This window comes from Balaenoptera musculus, chromosome 4, assembly GCF_009873245.2.
Source record: "Balaenoptera musculus isolate JJ_BM4_2016_0621 chromosome 4, mBalMus1.pri.v3, whole genome shotgun sequence".
In the NCBI taxonomy this organism is placed as follows: Eukaryota; Metazoa; Chordata; class Mammalia; order Artiodactyla; family Balaenopteridae; genus Balaenoptera; species Balaenoptera musculus.
This window is the reverse complement of record NC_045788.1, coordinates 144,142,119-144,167,757: the sequence shown is the minus strand read 5'-3', so window position 1 is coordinate 144,167,757 and position 25,639 is coordinate 144,142,119. Positions and strand designations below refer to the sequence as shown.

The 25,639-nt window shown below is 43.2% G+C and overlaps 1 protein-coding gene across 6 annotated transcripts in view; it reads right to left on the bottom strand.

Moving 5' to 3' along the window:
* The window catches only part of PCBP3 (poly(rC) binding protein 3), a 211,351-nt gene that overhangs the window by 119,804 nt on the left and 65,908 nt on the right, over nt 1–25,639 (bottom strand). For 5 of the 6 annotated variants that reach the window (XM_036851546.1, XM_036851549.1, XM_036851560.1 and 2 more), the window contains exon 2: nt 9,644–9,682. The exons of the other annotated variant lie outside the window; for it this stretch is intronic. The gene's annotated coding sequence lies outside the window, so the exon portion shown is untranslated. The remainder of the gene's footprint in view (nt 1–9,643; nt 9,683–25,639) is intronic. 6 annotated transcript variants of the gene reach the window in all.

Genomic DNA, 25,639 nt, shown 5'->3' with positions numbered 1-25,639 from the left:
CCCTCCTACCCTGTTGGTGGAAATGTAAGTTGGTGCAGCCACTCTGGAAAACAGTATGGAGATTCCTCAGAAAACAAAAAATAGAATTACCATGTGATCCAGCAATCCCACTCCTGGGCATATATCCAGACAAAACTCTAATTCAAAAAGATACATATACCCCAATGTTCACAGCAGCATTATTCACAATAGCCAAGACATGGAAACAACCTAAATGTCCATCGACAGATGAATGGATAAAGAAGATGTGGTACATATATACAATGGAACACTACTCAGCCATAAAAAAGAACGAAATAATGCCATTTGCAGCAACATGGATGCAACTAGAGATTATTATACTGAGTGAAGGAAGTCAGAAAGAGAAAGACAAATACCATATGGTATCACTTATATGTGGAATCTGAAATATGACACAAATGAACCTATCTATGAAACAGACTCACAGACATAGAGAACAGACTTGTGGCTGCCAAGGGGGAAGGGACTGGGGGAGGGATGGAGTGGGAAGTTGGGGTTAGCAGAAGTAAGCTATATATATGGAATGTATAAACAACAAGGTCCTACTGTATGGCACAGAGAACTGTATTCAATATCCTATGATAAACTGTAATGGAAAAGAATATTTTAAAAGTAATGTATATATGTGTATAACTGAGTCACTTTGCTATACTGCAGAAATTAACACAACATTGTAAATCAACTATACTTCAATTAAAAAAAAAACTTCAACTTCACTGATAGAGAAAAAACCAAACAAACAAAAAGAAAAACCTTTTGCACCAGCGCACAGTGTTACCTTGGGCTATAACAGGCACTCTCCAAGACTGCTTGTGAAAACGGAAAATGGCCCAATTTCCTGTAAATAACCTGGCCACGAGACTTGAAGTCTGAACTTCATACCATTTAATAGTGGTGAAGTGAAGGGGTTACGAGAAGGTCTGGAAGGGGAGCTCTGGACTTGACTCTGCTCTGGTGCTGACTTCGGTTTCTTTGCTGACAAAACAGGCTAATCAGAGGACTTGGAGAATTGTGGGGACCCAGGGAGGAACTTCTGCCTGGAACACAGCAAATACTATGACCATCTTCTCATACGGTCATACATTTACCCCTGGAAAGACCCTGATGCTCCCTGCCCTCTCCGTAGAAGCTTAAATGGCCTGAACCTCCTGCTCTGGGACTGGGCAGGACAGGTAAGGAGATCCAGTCTCACAGATGGAGAAGCAGCACAGACGGGGACAATGACCTAGCCAAGGTGCCCAGGTCACAGGGTGATCCGGGAGAAGGGCTGGAAGCAGAACCAGTCTCCGGACCCCCAGGCTGACTCTACTGGCCCAGGAGGGCTCCTACTGGAAGGTTCTCTTCCCATGATTTTCACCCACACTCTGCCGAATTAATACAGGGGACGATGAGAAGAGCTCACTGCTGTGCGTCCAGGAACAGCTGCGCTCCAGCTGCACCCAGCCTGCTGGGTCTGGCCTGAGGCCCCGGCTCCACACAGACGGAGCACGTGCGCTCAGTGGTGCGGAGGCCTTTCATGACAGGCGTGCTAGGATGCAGAGCTGGGAGACAGGCGGGTAAAATCAAGCACTGGGAACCGGTTACAGGGTGAACAAAGCTGCAGGGTGATAGCCTTGTGCCCTGAAAGAGTGAAACAGCCAGAGCTCTTGGAAAAGGTGAAGGCCCACACTGAAAACGTCTCTCCAGCTCAGTGTTACTGGAGTGTACCAATGGTTACTCCTCACATCCAAAGAGAAGACAGCCTCCCTGATGCCAAAGTGCCTGGGAGCGCACGCTAAACCGAATGGTATCACCCATTAAGTGCCACTTGAGTTTCGGAGAAAGAACATGGAGGCCTGAATAAGCAGAGCGAGTGTGTTTAACTGGAGAAGTAGAAGCATCCTTGGCCCCTGTGGCCGTGCAAGACACTCCCCGGGGCAGAAAACACCAGGCCGCCCTAACCAGGGCTGAAGGTGGGGCACAGCCCTCCAGCCCGGGGCACACCTAACCCACTCTCGCTAGAGCAAGGGCTAAGCCGCCAGCTGCTTACTGAACACGCGGCACGTTTGTAAATAAAGCACACAGAGAGGCTGGCTCCTGCTTGTCTGAAGTATACCTAGCGGCGACTCGTCCTCCAGCCCCGCACGCCTCCCCGGCCCCACGGGCCAGCCACACAGCTCCAGCTCCACCACTGTTTCTGCGCGCAGGGCCGCCAGACAGCCTGGCCACGCGCAGGCAGTGGAGGGAGGAAGGAATGAGTCACCCCGTGAAAACCTATCAGCCCTTCACGCCAGGCTGCTCTGGGGCAACAGCACTCGCCAGCGTCTCCAAGAGCAGAAAAAAGAGCCCAGACTGAACATGCTCCACGGAAAAAGAAAGAAAAGCCAAGAGAAGGAAGGAAGGGAGGGAGGGAACGGGTGCCTTAAGGCCTCGGTGGGCCCAGTAGGGCAGCGCCCCAGGAGAGGTGCCAGGCCTGTGAGACACCTGGCGGAAGGAAGAGCGAGTCAGAGCCTTGGAAGGGAGGCGGGGGAGCAGCAGAGCCAGCCCCGCGCCAGCTGCAGCCCCCGCACTTCTCCTTCCCTCCTCGAGCTCCTCCAGAGGGTGTGGAAACGCCTTCCCTCTCGGAGCACGAGCTCTGCGTCTCCACGATTCCACAGTGGCTGGTGCGCACCGCCGCCCCGTCCTGCAGGCCCTGCTACCTTGGCGTGGGGTGGGCAGGAGGACGCACCACAGATGCCAGAACCGCTGCCAGCGAGACCCCGGGACAGGGCCCTGGCAGAGCTCCTGGGGGCGGGGAGCGGCCAGGTGGGGCTCCCTCCCTCCCGCCCGCACAGCCGGTGGGCTCCTCTGCCGTCCTGTCCTCTCACGCTTCACACGCCTCATCCCTGCCTGTGCAGACGGCTGGCCGTTCCCCAGACCCCTCTCCCTCCTCCGTGGCAGCAGAGCTGTGGCTGCACGGGGCGGGCCCAGCCTCCGGGGGTGTGGGGCCACCACATCACACGGCTAGCGCACACCTGGTCCTCGGACCGCCGCTGGCACACAGCTGTCCTGCGTTAACACTGCCGCAATCCACTTGGTGCCGCATAACGCTGTTAGCATACAGCGGTCCTGTGGACTGTGACACAGCTAGTATAACTCGGGCTTCTAACCCTGAAAAGGCAGCTGCTTGCCCTCCATCGTGCCCCTTCTGCTTCCCACCGGCTGAGTAGCTGCAGCTAGAGGTCAAGACAGCAGAGCAAGGGAGGACCACAGAGTGACAGGCCTCCCAGGGCGTGGGGTGGGCGTGGCCTCTGGGCAGGGGGCCTCGTGGAGCCCAGCCCATCCACCCCAGGCCTGTTATAGCCAAGGGAACCGACCTTGCCCGCATTAAAGCCACCGTGTTTGGGGCGCTCTGTGTGCCAGCAGAGGCATGTCCCCCATGGGCTCAGCTGCTACTCTCAGTACTCACGGCTCCACAGTAGCTGCCCTCAGGTCGGAACCAAGCTCCCTAAAGCCCTAGGGCATTTCTCCCCTGGGTCCGACACAGAAGTGTACAGAGCATAACATCCTGGTCCAAACCGTAACCCTCACACTAACCTTTACAATAACAATGCTCACAGGAACCCAATTCTAGTACTAACGTTAACTCCAGCCCTAACCCTATTATTAACCCTCATTCTAGCCCAAATAAAATACTGAAAAGGTATTACAATTGGAAGAGATTCAAAAGTATCAATAAGACCTAACAGGATTTATTCCAAGAATCAACACTTGGAATTTCATCATTGGAATTCTCTACACTAAGAGATAAAAGGAGGAAATCCTGTGACTATCGTAATAACAGCAATGAATGAGCATTGAGTAAAACGCAACTTTTATTTTTGATTTCAAAAAACAACTTAATAGAAGAGCAACAGAAGGAAACTTGTGTAACTTGATGAACACGATGTACCGGACAGACAGCCACGGCAAGCACTGTGAAGTTCACGGTGAAAACATCTGGGTCAAGTCAGGAATAAGTCAAAATTCAACTGACAAACCTACTGCAATTAGAAGCATGGCTTTATGCAATACATACAACTTGATACATTATTAAACATTAGAGAGATGTAATAGGAAAAACTCCAATTACAACAAATAGATAATGTAAACAAGTTAGAAAAGAGCTCAAAAGAGAAAACCTACAGCAAGAAAGCTATAAAATATAACTGAAGGCTAATAACGGAATAAATGAAGAAACAGAATATCTTCCTCTTTTAAAAACTGAATATTGCTAAAATATCAGCTGTTTGCCATTTAAATTATAGGTTGATGCATTTGAAATGAAATCCCAATCTGATCAGCTTTCTAACTTGAAAATCATCCTAAAGTTCATCTAGAAATTGAGTAGCCAAGAATAGCCAAAATAAATATACCATAAAACTAAAATAATTAAAGCAGTGTACCAGCACAAGAACAAACAGATCAGTTAGAGAATTCAGAAATAGACACTAATATATACAACGTTATCATATAAGATGCACACATAGGACAAAAGTAGCAGCACAAATCACTGGGAAGATGAAGTAATTTTTAATAAATAGTGTTTTCAATATCTGTAAGCAAAAATAACATATATTCACCCGATAACATACATCAAATTAAATCTCAAGTGGATTACACATGTCAATGCAAAAAGCAAAAGCAGAAAAGAAAACAGAAGTGACTACCCACATTTCAGGAGCGGAAAGGATTTTCCAAATGTAAATGCCATAGAAGGTGATATCACAGAGGAAAATACTGATGTAATGGCTCCAAACGCCAACGTCAGATTAAAAGGTGAATGACTCTTTGGGGAAAATAAAAGCCGCAACATAAAAGCTGAATGTCTTCAGTAAAACATGAGGAAGGACACACTAGCTCTAGTCGAAAAGCTCAACCTGCTTGTACTTCTTTTCGGCTTTTAGAGACGCATAAAGCCCTAGGTTTTCAGGGGCCAGGAGCCCAGGCACTCACGCTGCTGTAATCTACCATCTCGAGAGCAACTGGGCAATCGCACATGACGCCTCTTTTAAAATGTCCCTCTCCTCTGACCCAGGATTCCACGTGGACAAACACCGCAATACTGCCTCGGGAAGGGGGAGACGGACGTATTATGCACAAGGAAATTCACCTCACGACTACCGATACTAGTGCCAGATCTGAAAACAATCCAAATACATTGAACAGAAATGGAGTGATTTAACAAAATAATACCTACATCCATAGAGTGGAAACTACGCAACCTTTTAAAAATAATGTTTTCAGATGGTAACGTGGAACATTTTGCCGTATACCATTCTGTTTAAAAGCAGGGCACAGAAGTATGCATGCAGCTTAACCCCAGAGGCAGAACCTGGAGTGAAACAGACCAAAATGTCTGCAGCAGTGCCTTGGACCCCGTAGTCCCCAAGCACCGACCATCAGCAGGGTCCTCTCTGAGCACCGAGAATGTGCTGTGCGTCAAGGCGGGCTCACGCGTGGTGGGGAGGCGGGGGAAGCAGGAGGACGTGACGCACAACAAACATGCAAAACCAGGAGAGCACAGGGTCCTGGAGCCTTTGAAAGAACACAACACCAGAAGGGGCGGCTCTGCTGGCCTAAAGCTGCAGAGCTCAGCTCCCCAAGGAGAAAGATCTTCTACCGGATTCGGCAAGGCAGGGGCTACACGATCTGGCCAAGTGGTGAAGACACAGCCCCGCTGGGAGGGCCAGATGGCCATGCAGGGGAGCTCGGCCCGGCAGAAGCAGAGAGCGGAGGGGCTGGGGGGCTGCTTTCAAATTTTGGGGTGTGAAACAGCATTTGAAATATAACCTTTTACTTTTTATTTTTAACAAAATTACAAACGTACGTAGTTTTAACAGTCAGAGTTCCACGGAGCTGATGGGGAGCAGTGGCGCCTGCCCTCTGCCCGCCTCTGCCCCACAGGCGTCTTGCTCTTTTTCCCTCTTTTGCTATGTCCCTCCTCAGTTCTAATGACCGGCTTTGTATGGCTCTTCTTGACTCCAGGATCTTGTGTGTCACCCACTAGCTTCCACCTAGAGCCTGAGGAGGAACACTCCTCCCCACCCACACCCTCCCCGCATCCCTCCAAGTGCTACACCCCCGTCCACCCGCTGTCAGCAGGGACCACAGGCGGCGCCGGAGCTGCTCTTCACACCTCACGCTGCATCTCCCTCTTGTACGCGTGTTTCCTGGAGTGAGTGAGAGGCTTGCTTGTTAGCTTACTTTTCTATGTACTTAGTGTTAATTTACCTCCAAACTCTGAGGCAGGGGCCCCCCGCCTTCTGACCCCTCAGCCGCAGCAGGAGGCAGCCCACGACCCTCTCCTGGAGCCTCACCCTGCCACTCCACCAGCCGGACGGCAGCACCGGAGGCCGTCACCCTGCCTGCTCCACGAGCCCGCGCCCGAAGGCCCACCCCAGGCTCCCAGTGCTCTGCGGGCCGACTGGGTAGGGGCTGGGGCCACAGGCTGCAGGATCCACTTGAGCGCGGCCCCGCCTTCTGTTTAGGACAGTGCCCTCTGCTGTGCCCGCGCTCCCGCTCCACCCTCCAGTCTGCAGCCAGGGTGGGCAAGGGGTTTGTCCAGGTGTGGGAGCGGGGCTGAGAGTCTGACTGCTTTTTAATCAGGCTTTCCACAATTTTCCTATTTCCGCTTTTCTCCTTGAATTACGAGGCGCGGTCATCAGCTGAGACTGAAACCTGATTACATCAGAAATCTGAGGAAGAAAGATCAGATGCACAAGAAGGGCCTCAGTTCAAAGCAAACCTGCTAGGGGTTGAGGCGAGGCTGGGCTGGGGCGGGCTTGGGGTCCCCCAGGCCCTCGGCCAGTCTTCAGGGCCGCACGGTCTCCCGGGCACCACCACACTGCTGTTGCGCGGAGGGGACAGTGGCGGGACCAGAAGGACCGCGGGTGTTTGTGGGAAGGTGATCACAGGGCTGCCCCACGAGCCGCCGGCTGCAGGTGGAGGGCCACCGAGAAGGGCACGGGTAGTGCGGGGGGAAGGAGGCCCTAAGGGAGGAGTCCCGGTCGGGGGGCTCTGTCTGCCCTCACTATAGGTGAGCTTTAAAGTTCTTTTTCATATTTTCCAATTGTGTAGTGAAAGTCGTTATCTTAATGCAGGGTGGGGGGAAAGCCTAGAAAGCAAATAATCTTTCCCAGTATTACAAAGAATAAAAGACTTCAAAGTAAATAAAATTTTCAACAAGGTTTTCCTTATCACTATTTGCTGATTCCCTGATCTTAGTGCGGTTGAAGGCCCAGCCCCGAGCTGGGCGGGGGCGTGGGGCGGGCTGTGGGAGCCCAGGTCCCCGCTGAACAAACCGGGGTCAGGGTCCCAGCCGGATCTGAGCACAGGCACACACGGAGGCGGGGAAAGGCCTGTCTGCGGCTGCTCCACGGAAGACTGCCCCTTGCCCGACTCTAAGAAGTGTGGAAAGTTCTCGGAAGACGTGCAAATGGAAAAACAAGTTCTTCCGGATCCACCACGTCCTCTGGGGAACATCCACTGCAGATGAGTTCAGTTCTGGTTCGTCACCCCCCACCCCCGCCCAGGAATCCCGCAGGAAGACTCTGCAGGGCTCAGTCGAGATTGAGATTGCCAATGGAAGCGGACTCATCTCTGTTCCAACCAGCTCAGTGCTCCTAACAGCTCCCTCCCTGCTCACAGAAGAGGCCACAGGCGCCCTATAAAAAGCCTGCTGCCTTGCCTTAACCAAGCCTCAGGGGATTCGCAGTCCCCTGGAACCACAGTCCTGCCAGCTCGCACTGCCCGGCTATCTCTGCCTCTGCCTGGGTGCCGGGGCCTCCTCTAGCGCCCACACTAGACCCTTGGGGCCATGCACACGCACAGGGGGAGTAGCCGGGGCCAGCCCGCCCCACCCAAGCATGCTGGCTGTTTCCAGAACTGCAGACCGGTCAGACTGCCCTGCCTGCCAGGGGGAGGGATGTGGGCAACACCAAAGTCTAGGGGAGAGAGGCCCAGCACACACAGGGTGTTGTTTATATGCCTGAGTTCCAGAGGCCCTTCCCTCGGGATTTCTGTGAAAATTAGACCCAGATTTGCACAATTACAAAGTTGGTCCCAAGCCAGTTGGGATTTGGATGTCCTCTAAGAAGCAGGTATTATAACAGTTTTAGTTTGAAAATACAATCCAACACAGAGAAAAAAGACTACCCACTCGCCGCTCCCACACTCAGCAGCATTGTCCGCAGTGAGCAAGGGCCCCGATGTGTCCCCGCTGCCCTCATCTCTGGGCCCCGCCCCTTCGCTCGCTGGCTCCCCTGGGCCCGCCACCACCCACAGGGGCCACTCTGGTGCCTCCAAGGCTCTGCTCAGATGCCCCTTCCCAGGGGCTGCCCTGACCCCCATCAACTGCCCCCGCACCCCCGACCCCGACCCTTCTCTGTTCCTCCCCGGCAAGCTCACCACCCGGCACACTACGTGATGCATCTGCTTATTACTTTTATGTTGTGTGACCCCCACAGATGTAATAAAGGAAGCTGGGATTCCAGAAGCGTGGCTGGCCCTATCAATATTTGCTGAATGAATGAAAGAGCAATTAAGGTCTTTGCTCAAGCAATTTGTAACCTAAGAACTTTCCCCTTCAACTATCGGGCGTCCAGTTACCCACCCGCCCTACGTCCCCGTGTGCACATGCTCCCTGACTCCTCGCCACTGTCTCTCGTGTCTCCTGAGGGGACTGCTGGCGACGAGGCCGGAAGGTCACTGTGGCGCTCACAGCGAGCGCCCTCCGATCAGGATCGGCTGAGCCCAGGACGCCACGGCGGCCGCTCGGGGCTGCAGTTAAGGCCACCAGGAAGAGACAGGCGGACACCGCGTCTGGGGCCCACATCCCGCCGTCAAGGCAGCTCCCACTTATCCTGCCATCGTGATGTGGACGTGGGCCCGTGAGGTCGGAGGCCTCGGCTCAGACCCCCGTCTCACCACCCACAAGCACAGAGACGTCGTCTCCCCGAGCCTTGAGAAGTGGGCAGAACAACAGCACCTGCCCCGCAGGGCACGGTGAGGGGCTCGTGTGAGCAGAGCCGGCACTGCATGACATCAGCCGCCAGCCTGAACACACCAGCCTTCCGGGCAAGACCACTGAAAACTTTTAGAAAGTAACATTTATAAGCTTTAGAAAAACAAAGGCATCTTAAGGATAAATTTAAAAGGAATCCTTTCAAGGTAGTTTTGCAAAACTGGAGTCACGGCCACAAAGAGGTGTCCGTGGGGCCTGGACACGATGCCTTCACGGCCACAGCACACACTTGTCACTGCTGGAACACGGGACAAAGGCACTGTCCACTCAGCCCATGCTAACAACTGGCTCCCAGGCCCCTTCTGGACAGTTTAGTCAGGTTGACTCTGAAGAAGAAAGGTTAGAACAAAAGGAGGAAACTCCCTCTTTTTAAATATTGGTTCTACAGAAGCCAGAAGGGATAACGTGCACATCACGGACACTGCTGCTGCACCTGACCTGTAACACATCCCTCATGTGACATGAAACCAGGCCATAAGGAGAGTCAGCAAGACACATGGCTTCATATGCAAGCAAGACTTTACAACTCAGCTGACGTGGAAAGAATCACTTAATTTAAAGACATACCTCTCCAACGGCATCATAAGAAGCACTACTTACATGGAACCATGTGAAGAGCTTCTCTGTCTGTAGGCAGCCCTGTAAACAGGTTAAAAAAATTATTATAACTGGAAATCATAGGTAGAAAATAACCCAAAGAATGATCTATCATCTTAGATATCAAGCCTTATCAAACTAAATAAATTTTTAAAAGAATGTAGTCATAAATCAGTTATTTGGAAGGACAAAGGCAGTCTCCCAAGAGAAAAAAATTCCATGAAAGGTGGTTAGATTCTAAACTGAGTCTGGAACTTAAAAGATACCAATAAACGCTCAGAGCCCAGGCTCCCCTGAACCCTGGCCCACAGTCCTAAACCTGATGGAAGTCTAGGGCAGCGTTGACTCCCAGACCCCTTTAAGTCTGTGGGGAGTAGTAAGGAGAAGACCACGATGAGGTGTAGGTAGGACCCCCCACCCAGATGCCCACCCACATGGTCTCAGTTCCAAGTCTGAAGAGTGCTCTGCCCAGACAGCAGGACCTCCGAGCCCGGCCTGTGCAGACTCTACAGGCAGGTAAATAGCTCTGCCCGAGCCTCCTCCAGGCAGCCCAGAGGCGTCTGTCCAGTGAGGACTGAAAACCAGGCGAACGTTAGACACATCCACTTCCAGCCATGACAGAAGAGGAGGAACTCTCCAGCCTCAAACAATGAAGAACCAGCCAAAAGACATGAGACACAGGTGTTCAGACGTGGGACAACAGGGAGCACAGGACAATGACCCTGAGGGAGGAAACACATGTGGTGCATCCTGGGTGCCCAGCCTACAGCTCTGGGAGGGTTATGAGGCCACAGTGCAGGAAGGGGGAACCTAGGCAAACCTGGGGGAGTCCTGAGATGAGGAAACAGCTGAGGTTCAAGGAGGCAACAGCAGCGAGAATCAGCAGGGCAGAGGACCAGAAAGGAGAGAGCTGAGAAACGCTCCAGAGACTGGTGGGGGTTCGCTTGGGTCTTTGCCAGGACACTGATCAGCACATGAGCCTGAGGCCAGGGAAGGCGCAGCAGTGAGAAGCAGGACAAAGGATCGCTGTGACTGCCACAGCTCCAGGAACGGACCACACTCCCGACAACCGGACTAAGGAATCTGTGACACGGGGGCCACTGGGCTTGGCACTTGGAAGAGCACAGCCCCGGTGGCAGGGCCACATGAGCACCAGACTAAACTAGGTACTGCCTAACAATGCTCAACAACAAGCCACTGAAGGGTCTAAACTTTCCAAGTAACAGATACATTTGAAGAGGAAAGTTTAAAATATTTAAAAGGATACAGAGCCCAACAATATACAATCATGATGTCTTTCATTCATTTAAAAAAAAAATACCATGGATGCAAAGAAGCATGACAATATATCTCATAATGAGGATAGTTGATCAGTAAGAAAAAGAACCAGAAAATTACCCAAGGAAATAATTAGCACATAAGGTCCTTAAAACAGCCATTATAAACACATTGTATATGTTCAAGAAGATAGAGGAAAGCATAACATGTAGGAGAGACATGAAAAGCATTTTTTAAAAGACCCAAATCAAACACCTAGAGATGAAAAATATATCTGAAATGAAAAATACACTAGATGGCATTAACATCATATTAGATACTAGAAAAGGAAAGATCAGTCAATGTGCAGACAAAACTATCTGTGCAGACAGAAATGATCTAAAATGAAACATAGGGAAAGACTCCCTCTTCCCTAAAAACACAGAAATATTTGTGTAATTTAACACTCAGGGGGGAAGAACAGGATGGGACAAAAATGTATTTAAAGAAATAATGACAAAAAAATTTTCAAAAATTGATGAAAATTATGAACCCATAAATCCAAGAAGGTCAACAATCCTCAAGCAGAAGAAAACATGAAGAAAATCAAATCAAGTTACATCGTAATCAACTTACCCAAAGAGGAAATCTTAAAAGCAGCCAGAGAAAAAAGAACATTATGTACAGAGGGACAAACACAGACATGGTGGACAAGGACTTCCCAGAAACAAGCCAGAAGTCAATGGAATGACATCTCTAAAGTAATGAAGGAAAAAACTGTCAACCTGAAATACCATAACAGTGAAAATAACTTTCAAATACAAAGACAAAATGAAGACTTTTTCTAATAAACAAAAGCTGAAATAATTCATCACCGACCCTTCTGAACTACAAGTAATATTAAAGTAAGTCCATCATACAAAAGAAAAATGATATCAGAAGGAAATCTAGATCTACAAAAAGAAATGAAAAGCACTGGAAACAAAATTCATGAATAAATATGAGCCTTTTTTCTTAATTTGTAAGATTGTTTTTAAAAGATAATGGACTATTTAAAGCAAAAATAATGACGATGTATTGTGGGGTTTATAGCAGTGTAGAAGTAAAATGGCATGACACAGTAACGTAAAGGCCACGAGAAGTGAGATGGCAGTATATTGTTGTTAGGTTTTATACTATAAGTGAACTAGTATAATATCAATTTAAGACAGACAGTGATAAGTTAAGGATATATGCAATGAATCCCAAAGCAACTTCTAAAAACAAAGTGATATAGCTAATAAGTTAGTAAAGGTGATGAAATTGATCATAAATAGTAGTCAACCCAAAATAAGTCAAAAAAAAAAAAGAGGATCTTATAGCAAATGGGACAAGTAGAAAACCAATAGCAAAATGATAGATTTAAATTCAATCATATCAATAATCATATTAAGTATAAGTGGTCTAAAACAACCTACTTAGAATACAGAGATTTTTAAGATTGGATAAAGAACAGGACCTCACTATACAATATTTATAAAAAACCCACTTTAAAAATAAATATACAAATAGATTAAAAGGGATGGAGAAAGATGTACCATGCTAACCTTGATCAAAAGAAAGTTGGAATGGCTATATTAACATCAGAAAAAGTAGATGTTGGTGCAAAGAATATTATCAGAAGTATATAAAAAAAAGGCATTACATATTAATAAAGGGGTCAAAACAACTAGACAGAAGGTCAGTAAAAGCTATAGGGAACTCAAACAACACTGTCACCCAGCATCACATAACTGACATTTCTAGGGCACTCCATACAATAACAACACAATATATGTTCAAGTGTTGGTGAGGACATGGAGAAATAAGCACCTTCATATATTACTGCTGAGAATGTAAAACTGTGCAGCCTCTGTGGAAAACAGTTTGTCAGTTCCTCACAAAGCAAAACACAGAATTATCATATGACTCGGCAATTCCACTCTTAGGTATACATCCAAAAGAACTGAAAAGAGAGAATCAAACAGATATTGTTCATAGCATCATTATTCACAATAGCCAAAATGCGGAAACAACCCAAATGTCCATCAACGAATGAATGGATAAACTAATTGTAATATGTCCAAACAATGGAATATTCTGTGACCATAAAAAGCAGTGAAGTGCTGATACATGCTACAACTCAGATGAACCTTGAAAACATTATGCTCAAAGAAAGAAGCCAGACATAAAAGGTCACATACTGTATGATCCCGTTTACATGAAATATCCAGAATAGGTAAATCCACAGAGACAGAAAGCAGATTAGTGGTGTCCAGATGATGGGGAAAGGGGAATATGGAGAGTGATTAATTAGTGGGTGTGGGGTGTTTCTCTGGGGTGATGAAAAAGTCTCAGACTCTGAAAAAGTCGAAAACTGGGTGGTGATTGCACAACACTGTTGAATTCACTGAATGTCACTGAATTGTACACTTTAAAATGATTAATTGTGTAGTATGTGAATTTCACTTCAGTAAAAAGAAAATAAATATAATATAATAAGGGAATGTTAGGAACTATTGCATGCCAATAAATTTAACAACTTAAATGGAATTCTTAGAACAATAAAGCTATCAAAACTCACTCAAGGAAAACCAGATAACTCTAAATGTATTCAAGTTAAAAACCTTCCCACCAAAAAAAAGAGCCAATCCAGATGGCTTCAATGGAAGAAACACTCAAGGAAGAAATAATACCAATTTCTTAGTAACTTGTTCTGAAAATTGAATACAAGAGAACACTTTCCAAATCCTTCTATGAGGCAAGAAGTAATCTGATACCAAAACCAAAAAAAGACACTACAGGTAAACACGCCAATACTCCTCATAAATATAGAGGCAAAAACTCTTAAATTTTAGCATATCCAATCATACAATATAAAAAAATACATCATGACAAAGTGGATTTCAATCCAGAAAAGCAATTGATTTTATACTAAAAAAACAAAAAAAACAACATACAGGCAACCTCATTTTATTGCACTTCACTTTATTGCGCTTCACAGATATTGTGTTTTTTACAAATTGAACGTTTGTGCAACACTGTGTTAAGTAAGTCTATCAGTGCCATTTTTCCAATAGCATTTGCTCACTTAATGTGTCTATGTCACATTTTGGTAATTCTTGCAATATTTCAAACCCTCCACCAGCACAAAGATTCCAACTCGCTGAAGGTTCAGATGATGATTAGCATTTTCTAGCAATAAAATATTTGTAAATTAAGGTATCATTGCTTTTTAGACAGAACGCTATCCACACTTAATAGACTAAAGTATAGTATAAACATAACTTTTACATGCACTGGGAAACAAAAAAAATTCATGTGGCTCACTTTATTTCAATATTTGCTTTATTTCTGTGGTCTGGAACCAAACCCACAGTATCTCTGAGGTATGCCTGAAACCATTTATATGCATGGACCATATAGACAGAAAAAAAGAAAAACTATATAATGATCTCAAAAGATACAGAAAAAGCATTTGACAAAATTCAATACCACTCATGAAAAAAAATCCTCACCAAACTTGGAATATAAGAGCACTTTTTGAACCTGATAAAGGACCTCCAGTAAAAACCTACACCTAACGTCACACATATGGGTAAAAGACTGAATGCTTTCCCCTAAGATCAGGGACAAAGCAAGGATGTCCCCTCTTAGCACTTCTGTCCAACAAGATGTCAATTGCACCAAGCTGATCTATCAATTCAATGCAATCTCAATCAAAATCAGAGCAGGCTAAGCTGATTCTAAAATCCATATGGAAATACAAAGAAAATAAAACAGCCAAAACAACTTTGAAAAAGAACAAAGTAGGAGAACTTATTCCAAGATTTATTATAAAGCTACAGTCATAAAGATAAATAAATTGATCAAAGGAACAGAATAGCAAGTCCAGAAATAGTCCACATGTTGTTAACCATGTTTTGTTTTGTTTTTTAACTTTTCGTTCTCTTGTGCTTTGACATCTGGGCCTTGCTGATTCTGGAGGAACAGCCCTCCTAGAGTTAGCCAATTTCTAGAGGTAGGATAAACAATTCACCCTGGGGGCACCTTTCAAATACAAACCATCCAATTCAGAGCCCACACCCCAACCACCTCCTCTATGGGGCCCTCACTCTCTGGGCCACTATCCACCTGACCTAATCACCCTAGGGTCAGGTACCAGACATCATGCCCTTGGGCCTGCTGAAATTATTCAAACTATCCAATCTTAAATCTGCTGACCCTGCCTCACCTGTTCTCTGACTCCTCACTGACCCTGGTGCTTCCCCATGTGGCCCTGAATGCCCCACTCTGCCTCCTATTTCTAGGAGTATAAAGATCTGTGAGTATAAACTTCTTCCTTCATGCCAGTCATTTCCATATCTGCCTGTCTTACCATTCCCGATTAAGTCAAACCCCAGGTTCCCTTAAAACACACAGATATATGGTCAATTGACTTTTGACAAAGGTTCCAAGGCAACTGAATGGGTAAAAGATACTCTTCTTAATAAATGGTGCTAGAACAACTAGATACCATATACAAAAAAGAAAAGGAAAAAAAGGACTTTGACATTTTCTTCACATCCTATATAAAATTAATTCAAAATATATCATAGACTTAAATGTAATAGCCAAAAACTTCCAAAAGAAAGAAGAGAAATAAGAATAAAAATCTTACAGACCTCCAGTTTTACAAAGAATTCTTCAGTATGATACAAAAGACATGATGTATAAAAGAAAAAAACTGATAAGTGGGATGTCATGAAAATTTTAAACCTCTGATCTTCAAAATATACATAAAAATGAGAAGTCAAGCTACAAACTAGGAGAAAATATTTGCAAAACATGTACTCCATTAAGGACTGTATCCAGAATATATAAAGAACTCTCAAACTCAACAAGAAAACAAACAACCTAATTTTTTAAATGGGCAAAATGTCTGATCAAATCCTTCACCAAAGAAAGCATGTTGATGGCAAATAAGCACATGAAAAGATAGGCTGGTGGGAAAAGAGGAAACTATGTCATCCAGACCAGCCAGAACCCAGCACAGGAGTGGGGCGTGCGTGCAGGTCACATGGAGACACTCTTCCAAATCCTGAATGTCAAGGTGGAAGAAATCTAAAGAGAAACAAACTTCCCAGAGGGAGACAGTGCACCAGGGACAGGAAGCCCAGGTTGGATCAAGTGCTCCCAGCAGCTTTCGATGCACAGAGGGGAGGAAACACAGGGCCCCGGGAAAGTGAGCGGGGCGGGCACTGCCGAGGCCTCAGAGTGCACAGCGGGGGCTGGGGCAAGAGCACTGGACCACCTCTGGCAGCTCCAGCCACAGGCTCCTCCCCACTGACTACACTCACTTCCTCAGGTGAGCCTACCCAGTCCATAGCCACAAATACTCTTTCTCCACTTAATGATGCCTCGGGGTAGTGCTGGTGGTTTCACACTGGGACACCCTTGGAACTGCAGATCCTCAGAATCTGCTTATGGTCCCATTTTTGCTAAATGGGAACTCACACCATGACAGATCTCAATAAAGGAAGAAGAGCGAATGCCACTGCTTTTACCCAAAACTAAATAGGCCGTAGCAAAGATCTGACTTCAAGAGGACCAAATTTCCCCAGATTGGGGGATGGAGTGTCTCATTAACTCACCCCCTCCAACAGAGCACTTCCAGAGTCCTGCAGTGCCAACAAGAAGTCGGGGTAACTAGAGTTTAAAAGAGCTTCTGGGGGGAGGACAGGCAAGGATGATTCAGCTTCATTCCTATCACAGAATCCACCAATTCAATTACTGTTTCTAAGTAATTACACTCCTGGTGATGGTCTCAGCAGAAAAGAGAAGGAGGCAGCCAGGGGTTGAATTTCTTTACTCCTCCACATCAAAAAATAGCAGCTCAAGGCCAATGCATGGTGGTGACATGATCACCAAGGAACGCAGAGGCCAAGAGCCCGAGAGCCCCTCGCCTGACCTCTGGCCTAGCATCATCCTGCATGCCGTGCCAGGCACGCTCCCTGGCCTGCGAGAGCACGTTTTCACCCGTCCCCACACCCGACTGCAAATTTCCTCCACTTAGAAGTTCAGTGTCGGGCTTCCCTGGTGGTGCAGTGGTTGAGAATCTGCCTGCTAATGCAGGAGACACGGGTTCGAGCCCTGGTCTGGGAAGATCCCGCATGCCGCGGAGTAACTGGGCCCGTGAGCCACAACTACTGAGCCTGCGTGTCTGGAGCCTGTGCTCCGCAACAAGAGAGGCCGCAATAGTGAGAGGCCCGCGCACCGCGATGAAGAGTGGCCCCCGCTTGCCGCAACTAGAGAAAGCCCTTGCACAGAAACGAAGACCCAACACAGCCAAAAATAAATAAATAAATTTATTAAAAAAAAAAAAAAAAAAAGAAGAAGTTCAGTGTCTTGCTCACAGCAGCCACCCATGTCCCGGGATGAGGTAATTTTTTGTTTCATTTTCCTATTTACGATAGATCACACTCGATGTATATGAATACAGATGTGCACACCCATGTTTCAGTCTTTTTAAGTTATGCTGATGAGCTTTATTCACTACCAACTTGCAAGAATTTACAAAAAGATTTTGTTTCAATCTCAGTACAGGGACTTATTAAATTAAAATTTTAAACTTTGTTATTTTTACTCTCTCAGTTTTCTGAGTGGGTCACTCTCATTACCAGAATCAGACACAAGAAATCTGCTTGGCCTTTCACCAGGGTATTGAAGTTGCCTAAAGTACATCTACTAGACTTTCTAGACAACTCCCTGAATACAAGCGTTTGACTCAGTGGTAGAGAGTCAGTTGTGCACGCCCCTGCCCTGGACCTCCCCGCGAGTGCAGGTGCTGAGCAACAGCAGGTCCTGGCAGGGACAGAAGCCATGTGCTCAGCCCTGCTCTTTACGACAACAATTGTAGACCCTTGCAGGACATGTGCTTATTCTCTGTGCAGAAAATTTAGAAAGTGCAGAAAAGCACAAGAGACATATTTAAAAGTACTTCCAATTCCCAGACAGAAGCACTGACAGCAGTACAGTGTATTTTCTTCTGGTAGTTTCTCACTGTAACATGCACGTATATATATATTTTTAAAAATGAGACGGATTACATATGCTTTCAGAACAACGTAATATATCTGTCTGTAATATTTGCAGAAAATGTTCATAACAGCTTGTTTTAGCTTTTAATACTGTTTACTGATATTCAAAGAAACGTGTCGATGAAAATCAAACTTATCTATTATTTGAAATTACTTGCATTGCTTTTATGCTTAGAACAATGTTTCTGCATATCAAAGATCGGACTAATTTTCACATAATTCTTCTCTAATATAAAAAATCTTATTTCTCCTATGACTATAAAAGCAGTGTATGTTCATTTAGGAAAATTTAGAAAATTCAGAAATGTGTGAAAACAGGTTTCAGCTGTGATCCCACTTCTCAGAAATAGACACCATAAACCTTTGGTTGTACCTCCTTGAGGCCTTTAAAATACACAAACACACACACACACACACACACACCCTTATATTTTACATCAAATATGCTGTTTTTACCTGTGTTTTGACTTCATATTCTGGGCTCATTTTTCCATGTCATGAATCATTCCTATAAACACTAATTGCTGCCTAATATTCTACTGTGTGTAGAAGTACAATAACTGATTTACTAAATCATCTATTATTGGGCATTTGGGGTGCTTCCAATTGTTAATTATTTAAGTTAATGATGTAATGAACATCCTCTGTACATAAATGTAATGCTTATCTGATTGTTTACTGAAGATAAGTGCTTAAGAGTAGAATTTTAAGCCAAGTGCCTAAATGTTTTTAAAGCTTGTGATACACAAGGACAAAGAGCCCTCCAGAAACTGTCTCCCTTCAGCCACTTTCTGAGACACAAAATACTGACGTCTCAGAGTCTAGTCTCTGTGATTCCTTGCCAAAACTCCTTTGTATAAACTTTCTCAAGATATATGCCGACAGGACGGTCAGAGAATGATGTGCACGCTTTTGTCCACTAATAGGGAGGTTTGGCACCTTTTTGTGGTTGTTGGTATCTGTGTCCCTTTTGTAAACCACCTGCTCAGTAGTCACCAGCAAAGCATCTAGATGAGAGTCAATGGAACACGTGAGGATCATAAAAAAGGACACATAACTAATTTATGGCCAAAGATTCAACAAATTTAAGTAAATATATTGTAGAAAGTAAGAAATTCAGGTGTTTTTAATATTCAAATTAAAAATTTTAATGACCTAATAGTAATCGAATTAAATTGGGAGGGAATCAATGTGAACTCAGGGCCACCACAAATACTTATGTGTAGCCCTGGAGTCAAGATTTTAGCCTCTAACACTACTTTCCACAAAAAGAAAAAAAAAATTATTTGCTGTTTCTTTGTTTCTATGACTTGAGGCAGGAGATAGCAGAGGGCCTGAAACTGACAAATGAAAGAGAAATTAAGAAAATAACCATATTGGGCTTCCCTGGTGGCACAGTGGTTGAGAATCTGCCTGCCAATGCAGGGGACACGGGTTTGAGCCCTGGTCTGGGAAGATCCCACATGCCGCAGAGCAACTAGGGCCATGAGCCACAACTACTGAGCCTGCGCGTCTGGAGCCTGTGTCCCGCAACAAGAGAGGCCATGACAGTGAAAGGCCCGCGCACCACGATGAAGAGTGGCCCCCGCTTGTCACAACTAGAGAAAGCCCTCGCACAGAAACGAAGACCCAACACAGCCAAAAATAAATAAATAAATTTATTTAAAAAAACCCAAAAAACTCCTTGCATTGAAAAAAAAAAAAAGAAAACAACCATATTTACAATCAAATAAAAAAGAATAAAATACCTAGGAATAAATCTAAGGAGGTAACTGACTTGTACTCAGACAACTATGACACTGATGAAAGAAACTGAAGATGACACAAACAGATGGAAAGATATACAGTGCTTATGGGTTGGAAGAATTAATGTTGTTAAAATGACCATGCTACCTAAGGCAATCTACAGATTCAGTGCATTCTCTGTCAAAATATCAATGGCATTTTTCACTGAACTAAAACAAATAATCCTAAAATTTGTATGGGAACACAAAAGATCCCGAATAGCCAAAGCAGTCTGAAGAAAGAAAAACAGAACTGGATGTAGCATGCTTCCTGATTTCAGACTATACTACAAAGCTACAGTAATCAAAACAGTATGGTACTGGCACAAAAATAGACATAAAGATCAATGAAACAGAATAGAGAGCCCAGAAGTGAACCCACACTTACATGGGCAATTACTCTATGACAAAGAAGACAGAATATATTGTACAATGGGGAAATGACAGCCTCTTCAACAAATGGTGTTGGGAAAACTGGACAGCTACATGCAAAAGAAACAAACTGGACTACTCTCTCATATCATGCACAAAAATAAATTCAAAATGGATTAACAACTTAAATGTAAGACCTGAGGCCATACAACTTCTAGAATAAAACAGGCAGTACACTCTTTTACATCATCTTAGTAATGTTTTTTTTGGATATGTCTCCTCAGGCAAGGAAAACAAAAGCAAAAATAAACAAATGGGACTACATCAGACTAAAAAGCTTTTGCACAGTGGAGGAAACTATCAACAAAGTAAAAAGGTCACCTACTGAATAGGAGAAGATATTTGCAAATGATATTAATACGTCTGATAAGGGGTTAATATCCAAAATAGATAAAGAACTCATACAATTCAACATCAAAAAAACTCCAAACAACCTGATTAAAAATTGGGCAGAGTTTCTGAATAGACAATTTTCCAAAGAAGACATACAGATGGCCAACAGGCACATGAAAATATGCTCAACATCACTCCTCACCATAAAATCAAAACCACAATGAGGTATCACCTCATATCTGTCAGAATGGCCATTATTAAAAAGACAACAAATATCAAGTTGGTGAGGATGTGGAGAAAAAGAAACCCAAGTACATTGTTGGTGGGAATGTAAATTGGTGCAGCTACTGTGGAAAACAGTATGGAGGTTCCTCAGAAAATTTAAAGTAGAACTACCATATGATCCAGCAATTCCACTCCTGGGTATTTATCCAAAGAAAACAAACTCACTAATTAGAAAAGATACATGCATCCCATGTTCATTGCAGCATTATTTACGATAGCCAAGGTATGGAAGCAGCCTAAGTGCCCATCAATAGATGAATGGATAAAGAAGACGTGGTGTATATACACAATGGAATATTACTCAGTCATAAAAAAGAATGAAATCTTTCCATTTGTGACAGCATTGACAGACCTAGAGGGGATTATGCTAAGTTAAAAAAGTTAGACAGAGAAAGGCAAATACTGTATGATTTCATTTATATGTGGAATCTCAAAAAACGAAATAATTGAACAAACAAACAGAAACAAAATTACAGATACAGAGAACAAACAGGTGGTTGCCAGAGGGGAGGAGGGTAAGGAGAGGAGAGAAATAGGTGAGGAAGATTAAGAGGTACAAACTTCCAGTTGCAAAATAAATGTCACAGATATGAAATGTACAGTGTGGGGAATATAGTCAATAATTATGTATATCTTTGTATGGTAACATATCATAACTAGATTTATTATGGTAATCATTTTGAAATGTATAGAAATATAGAGTCACTATGTTGTGTAACAGGAATTAACATAGTGCTGTAGGTCAATTATATTTCAAAAACAAACTCAGAAAAAGAGATCAGATTTGTGATTACCAGAGGCAGGGGGTGGGGAGGGAGAATTGCATGAAGGCAGTCAAAAGATACAAACTTCAGGGGGGTGGGGGGTGGGATGAACTGGGAGATTGGGATTGACATATATACACTGCTGACACTATGTATAAAATAGATAACTAATGAGAACATACTGTATAGCACAGGGAACTCTATTCAATGATCTGTGGTGACCTAAATGGGAAGGAAATCCAAAAAAGAGGGGATATATGTATATGTATAGCTGATTCATTTTGCTGTACAGCAGAAACTAGCACATTGTTAAGCAACTATACTCCAGTGAAAATTAATTTTTAAAAAAGATACAAACTTCTAATTATAAGATAAATAATTACTAGGGATGTAATGTACAACATGACAAATATAATTAACACTGATGTATGTTATATATGAAAGTTGTTGAGAGTAAATCCTAAGAGTTCTAATCACAAGGAAAAAAATTTTTTTATTTCTTTAATTTTGTATCTATATGAAATGATGGATGTTCACTAAACTTATTGTGATAATTATTTCATGATGTACGTAGGTCAAATCATTATGCTATATACCTTAAACTTGCACAGAACTGTATGCCAATTTTATCTCAATAAAACTGGAAGAACAATAAATAAATAATAAACATTTAAAAATAAATATACAAAAATTACAAATCACACACACAAAAAAGAAAAAGAAATTGGACTTGATCAAAATTAAAAAGTTGTGTGCTTCAAAGTAGCCTATAAATAAAGAAAGGGAAAATACAAGCCACAAAATGGGAGAAAATTTCTACAAATCTGATAAGAGACTAGCATCCAGAATATATAAAGAATTCTTACAACTCAACAATAAAAAAGACACATAACTCAATTAAACAATGGGCAAAGGATTTGAATATACATTTCCCCAGAGAATGTATATAAATGGCCAATAAGCAAGTGAAAAGATTTGAAACATCATTAGTCATTAGGGTAACACAAATCAAAATCACAGTGATATACCACGTCACACCTACCGGAATGGCTATAATCAAAAAGACTGACAATAACAAGTGTTAGTGAGGATATGCAGAAATTGGAACCCTCATACAATGTTGGTGGGAATGCAAAATGGTGGAGCCATTTTGGAAAACACTCTGGCAGTTTGTCAAAAAGTTAAATATATTGTTGCCCTGTGACTCAGCAATTTCACTACTTACTTAAGAGAATTAAAAATATATATTCATACAAAAACCTGTACATCAAGTTCATAACAGCATTATTCACAATGGCTACAAAACAGAAACAACCCCGATCCATCAGTGGACGGAAAGGTGAACAAAATGCTGTATCCACAGAATGGAATATAATTCAGCCATAAAAAGGAATAAAGTGCTAATACATGCTACAACATAGATGAACCTTGGAAATATTATGCTAAGAGAAAAAATCCAGACACAAAGTATCATGGACTGTATGACTCCATTTATATGAACTGTCCAGAATGGGCAAATCCATAGAGACAGAAAGTAGATTAACGGTATTGAGGGACTGGCGAAGGGAGAATGGGAGGTGACTGCTAATGGGTACGAGGTTTCTTTTTGGGTTGTAGAAAATGTTCTGAAATTAGACAGTGGTGATAGTTGCACAGCTCTGTGGATACACCAAAAACCACTCAATTATGCACTCTAATGAAGTGAATGTTATGGTATGTGAATTAAATCCCAAATCAAAAAATAAACATAATGAGCATCTATGTACTTACCATGAAGAATAAAGAGTTGTCAACATTTTGCTTTATTTGCTTCAGATCTCTATTTAAAATGAAACATAATCTAAAGATGACACATCATCATTCACATTCAGGTGTTTATACCTTTACTGGCTATGTAAATATCCAAAAAGAAAGATACCATACAGCACCCATACTTTTATAGCTTGGTTTTTCACAGTCAACACTGTTACTGAGATTTATGCATCCTGATATACAAAGATCTAATTCATTCATTTTAATGCTGAATAACTTTTGACTGTGTGAACAAAACAAATGTCTGGGTCCACTTACTGAGGCCAATTAGGTAGTTTCCACTGTTTTGTTACTACAAACACTGTAGGACCATATCCTCAGGTACTCGTGACAGCTTCTAGAGCAAATGCTGAAAATGGCATTGGTGGGTCATATTGTGTGCACATTTTCAACTTTAATAATGTAACCAAATTGGTCTCCAAAGTGGTTATACCAACCTGTACTCCCAAGAGCAAGGTGTAAGAGTTCCCATTTACCCACAGCTCACCGATACTTATTAATTGACTTCATGCTTGCAGATCAGATGAATAAGAAATGGTCTCTCATTGTTTTAATTCATATTTCATGGATTACTGAAAAAATCAGTTTTCATACATTTATAACCTTTATGATTTCCTCATTTTTTATAGCCTTTATCCATTGTATGCTTATTCTTTTAGATCTTTGATATTAATCCTTTTCAAGTTATATGACTTTCAAATGTATCCTCCTGCCTGTAGTGTGTCTTTTAACTCTATAAATATCTTCTACCATACAGATGATTTCTCTATTTCATATAGACAAATAAACCAGTCTTTTTCCTTACAGTTGGTGCTTGGTTTAAGAAATTCGTCTTCACCCAGATGTCAAAGATAATCTTCTGTCTTCTATAAATTTTAGTTCTGCTTTTCACACTCAGGATTTGATTACATCTAGAATTCAGTCTCATATATGAAGCATGAGGTATGGATCTAATTTTATCTTTACATACAGGCAGAAGATTATCCCAGCAATATTTATGAAACGATCCATCCTCTGCCCATGGACTTGTAATGCAACCTCCAGCATTATGAATTCCTTTGGGTGTGGGCGTGTGGGGGAGTGTGGACGCGGGTGGGTGTGGGTGTAGCTGGGTGGGGGGTTATGTGGGTATGTGTAGGTAGGTGGGTAGGTGTGGGTGCATGTGAGTGTGTGTGGAGGGGGGGTTGTGAGTGTGTTCCCAACTCTGTTGCACTGGCATAGCTGCCCATCCCTGGTCTAATAATGCAGATCCTAAATGTTACACATTTATAATAAGCTTTAACATCTGAAAGGGTTAAGTCCCTCTTATTTTTCTTCAAAAGTAATTAGTATTTTGGCTCCTCACTTTCCTACCCGTATTTTAGAATCAGCATTTCAAAACCCATGAGAAGCCCTGTCAGGATCTGGTTTTGCAATTAATTGACAAATGTCATTTAAAAATATTGATTATTCACATTATTAACAAGATAGAGCTAAAATTGTTTATTTATGCCTTCTCTTTTCATTTTTTGATCAATCTTACCAAGGGTTTGAAAATTGCTTTTTCTTTACAGCCAGTTTTTTATTTTATTACTTATACTTTTCTTTGTTTCAAAAATTTCTGTTCTTACTGCTATAATTTCCTTCCTTCTACTTTCTTTTGCTCTCCTAACTTAACTTGGACACTTATTTGATCAATTTTCAGCCTTTAATCTTTTCAAACACATAACTCGCAGGATATACATTTTTCTCAAAGTACTGCCACATTCCACAAGCCTTAATTTACATCGCTGGAGTCAGTCAAGCTGAATATTCCCATTGTCATTTCCACTTTAATTTGAACGATTTTTAGAGTTTCTTAAATGTCAAATATATAAACTTTCTTTCTCTGTGCTTTTATAATTGAACTCGGACTTAGCTTCATTTGGTCAGAGAACATAGCCTGAAAGAATGTGAGACTTACTTTGTGACCAAATACAAAGTCAGATTTTGAAAATGCTTCACATGTATCGAGAACTTACATATTCCATAATGGCTGCATTTTTTTTATATGACCAAGAGGTAGAGCTTGTTCAAACCTTTTATTTATGTGTTTGTATTGGATCTATCAATTCCTGAGACAGGAACATTAAAGGAGCCTATATGATTGCAGATTTATCAATTTACCCTTGCAAATCAGACAATTTTCTATATAATCTGAGTTTTAGTTATTATAAATATATAAATTTAGAATCATTCTGTCTTTATCAGAATGAT